The sequence below is a fragment of the Quercus robur genome, chromosome 11, assembly GCF_932294415.1.
Source record: "Quercus robur chromosome 11, dhQueRobu3.1, whole genome shotgun sequence".
Taxonomy (NCBI): domain Eukaryota; kingdom Viridiplantae; phylum Streptophyta; class Magnoliopsida; order Fagales; family Fagaceae; genus Quercus; species Quercus robur.
The window spans coordinates 6,700,907-6,705,268 of record NC_065544.1 but is presented as its reverse complement, the minus strand read 5'-3'; positions in this window follow the sequence as shown (position 1 = coordinate 6,705,268).

Sequence of the window (4,362 nt, the reverse complement as noted above, 5' to 3'; positions counted from 1 at the left end):
TGGTGATAAAGGATCACCTTGCCTAATCCCTCTTGAAGGATTGAACGACTCCAAAGCCCCTCCATTAAACAAAATTGATATCTTAGTAGAAGAGACATAGCTCATTATCACCTTAACAATGTTTTGGGGAAAGTGATAGGCTAGAAGAACCTTATGAATAAAGCACCATTCCAACCTATCGTATGCCTTCTCCAAGTCTATCTTAATAGCCATATACCCTTCTTTGCCTTTCTTCCCATCCAAAGCATAGAAGAGCTCTTGAGCAATTAAAATGTTATCTATCCCCTTCCTTCCGGGCACAAAGGCAGATTGGATAGGAGACACAAGCTTGTTTAGATGAGGTCTAATCCTTTCCACTAAAATCTTGGAAACAATTTTATAGACCGAATTGCACAAACTAATCGGCCTATAATTGTTTAGGGATTCAGGGTTTTTACTTTTCGGAATGAGAGTCACAAGAGTATCATTGAGATAATCTGAAACTACACCATCCGAGAAAATACTCTTCACCTCCTTGCAGATAGGATTCCTCACTTCATGCCAAAAATGCTGAAAAAGTCCAGCATGGAGACCATCCGGGCCTGGGGCTTTAAACGGTTTCAAAGCCCACAACCCATTTCTCACATCTTCATCAGTAACTTCCCTCCCCATCCAATTTCTATCAACTTCTGTGAGAAAGCTACCAGAGAACTCAGCCACATGAGAGGACCTATAGGACATCTCAAGATCCGTGGAGTAGAGTCTCTTAAACCCATTCAAGATATGTTCCTTCACCACTTCTTCCTCTACAATCCATTCCCCCATGTTATTCTTCAAACACCTAATCTTATTTCTTTGCCTTCGAACGACAGTATTTAAATGAAAGAAAGAAGTGTTTCTATCCCCAAAGGCAGCCACATTAATCCTCGACTTAAGGGCCCAATACTCCTCTTCCTGGATCAAAATAGAGGAATACTCCTCAATGAGCTGGCTTTCAAGTCTCATAAGAGACTCATTCGGGTTATCAGCCAAAGCTTTCTGAGTCCCCTGTAATCTGGCTAAAACTCTCTTTTTCTTCCCAAAAAGGTTCCCAAAAACCTCAAAATTCCACTTCCTAGCCTTTCTAGTAAATTCTGGGATAGCCATTTGTAACTGAGCTTCATTGGGCCAAGCTTCCTTCACAATTCTGTAAAAATCCGGATGAAGAAGCCACATCGTTTGGAAACGAAAAGGCCTCACCAGTCTATTCACATTGGGCTTCCATAATTCAATCAAAACAGGGTGGTGATCAGAAAATGTCCTAGGGAGATGAGTAACAACAGCTTCCGGGTACAAAATTCTCCACCTAGGATTAGCAAAACACCTATCTAAACGTTCCAAAATCAAATCCGAAAGCTGCCTTTTATTAGTCCAAGTATATTTTGGACCGGCAAAATCAAGGTCAACAAAATTGCAAGAGTCTAAACAAGATTTGAATTCCAGGGCTCTATTTAAATTAATATGATTCCCCCCAAATTTATCCTCCCCACTAAGCACTTCATTAAAATCACCAACCATCAACCAAGGGAGGTTATGTAACTGCCCTATCTCCTCTATGTTGGACCAAAGAATTCTCCGTTCAGCTAATCGAGGGCTAGCATAAATTGCAGAAATTAACCAAGAAAAATTTGAAGCACATACCTTCACAGTAGAATGAACCTCCTGCTCTGTAGCTGCAAGAAGTTTAATCTCCACATCCTCTTTTTTCCACAAAATCCATAAGCCTCCAGCATACCCAATAGTCTCTGTTATAATAAAACCATCAAAGGGAAGACCTTCAATGATCCTTTCTGCTCTACTTCCACCCACCCTGGTCTCTGTGATAACCATTATCGATGGAAGATAATTCACAGCCATCTCAAACACCCTCCTCTTAAAATCCGGGTTTAGTGCACCCCTGCAATTCCACATAAGAACATTCATCTTCACACACTGATCCAGGGGAAATTCAGCTTGACTGGGATTCATTGTTGCAGCTTCAATCAAACTCCATCCCAGCCTCCTTAACAACTCCGTCGAGTGAATCCACTCCGGTTTCCATATCATCATGTGCTTCAATATCCCCGCTATGTCTTCCCGGCAACATATCAACACATCGCTCTTCTCTATCGGAGCCAGAACTTGGATAAGCTTCAGCATCGGTTGGTTCCCCATCAGAGCTGTTGCCATACCCCTCTGGTCCACGAGTCTTCTTTCCTGTATCACCCACCCGAATTCGTCGAAGTGGGGCGCCACCAATGGCCTTCTCAGCTTGTTCAAAGCTTCGGCTTCTTCCCTTGAAATTAACGGAGTGTCCGTTATGAACTGCCACCAAGGGTTGGGCGTCTGCCCCCAGGCCAGATGATCCGGAGATAGAGTCCCCGAACTGCCGCTCCCCATGGTTAACGGAAAAATGCCCCGCCCTGCCTGACCCATCTTGGCCTTGCACCACTCCAGCTCCTGCGTCGGCAAGGACCTGATCTGGTGTATTATCGCCTTTGGCACCTCTATCAAACTGTTTTGGTGCCAAATCGCCCAACCACTCCTGATTGAACTGCACCGATTCCTTTGGTTTTCCTCCATTCTCCTTTCTCTGCACACTCTTGGAAGAGGAAGCTCTCTGTGAAGAAGATGAAGATGGGTGTTGTCTTTTCAGAGATTTTGCTCCTTTCCCTCCACTAGGTCTACTGCCTCCTGTAGCCGTGCCTGAAGCACCAAACTGAAATTTCCCATCAGTCCTCATCACGTCTTCTCCTTGTATCGGGCACCTCACACTGGAGCCTCCAACAAGATCCCTCAAATCTTCCTTCTGTGGAGCTTCCTGACCAGCAACGTTCCTCTCTTCACGTGATCGGTCAGAAGGATTAGACAATACCTTTTCTTTTATGGGTTTGACTGAATCACCCTCATCTATTTCCTTTCCTTGGACAAAAGAGCCCTTTTGGTTGATTTCACCCTTATGATCACTCCTCAAGGGAAATCTTGACCGTCCATTTCTAACTGAATTCTTTTTCCTTGTAACTAGCATCCACGGACCAAAATTTGGATCCAATTGTTTGTCTTCCTCACTGGCCTGGTTCGGACTCTTTTCTGTTTCACTGTCTTTCCTATCATTTTCCTTAATCTGGTAGAAGCAATTTTCTTGTCTGTGCCCAAGTCGCCCACAGCAAAAACAAAGCGACGAGATGCCTTCATACTTAACTTGTTGCACCAATCTACCAATCCTGATAGAATTTATCAATGGCTTTACCAGATCAATTTGTATACAAAGCCTTGCGTAGCTTCCCCGTGAACCTGTGGCTGTATAGGAGTCAATACGAAGAACCGGCCCAATAACACTACCTATTTCTTTCAACACTTCCATATCATAAAACTCAATTGGCAATTCGGGGAATCTCACCCAAACTGCAACTGAGGTTAGATTATCTCCTGAGGCTCTGAAGTATGGTTCCCAAGGCTTAATGGCCAAAAAATGCTCACCAATAAACCATGGGCCTCCACGTAGAACTTTATCATAGTCATCTGCACAATAGAACTTAATTAAGAAATAATCTTTCCCAAGGTTAACACAATCCATCCTAGTTGCAGGTTTCCACAAGGCATTGAGCTTGAAAGTGAGATAGCTGTAACCAACAGTTCTACCGAACACTTTCACTATCAAGGCCTTTGACCATGGGGCTCTGATACGATCCTTGGTTTCCTTAGACAGCTTCACTTCCGCCATTCCTTCAATGAGCGGTTCAACTTCTGTGTCTGATTCTTCACCATCATCCCAAACATTATCCAGCTTAAAGGCTTGTTCATAAGCTCCGGGAATGTCTCCTACAAGTCTATCTTTGTAGCTAACAAAGTCCCTTTGTGGTGTAGACTGATTAACTCCACTACTCTCTTTAAACTTCTTCACACTACGACCTAGCTCATCTTCTTCCTCACTTGAACGTGGTGGGTCATTGCAATACTCAGCTTCCATACTCATCTTCTTGCTTTTCTCTCTCTTTTTTCCTCACCGATCGAGTTTCAATTCAATTTCAAGCTTATAGTTAATGTGCAAATTGCAAATATAAGCTTATTTTATTCATTTTTTTATCATTTTATTTTGCTTGGAAGTCGCGAGGTTGAATTTTTTTTCTTATGTTTACACTACCAGAGAACTTGGTTAGTTGGCTGAGTTGAATTTGTAATAAATTGAAACTTTATCATGTGGTCGGTTAGAAAGATAAATTTAAAGAAAGACTTAAGGTGGACTAGTGCCCGTGGAGTTAGCTTATTACTTGGATGTGCATCTTCATTTGCATCTATGCACTCTTAGAATCCTATAACGAAGCCAATTTCTGCCTCTCTTTGCTTTGCCTCCGGCTTGTAAAT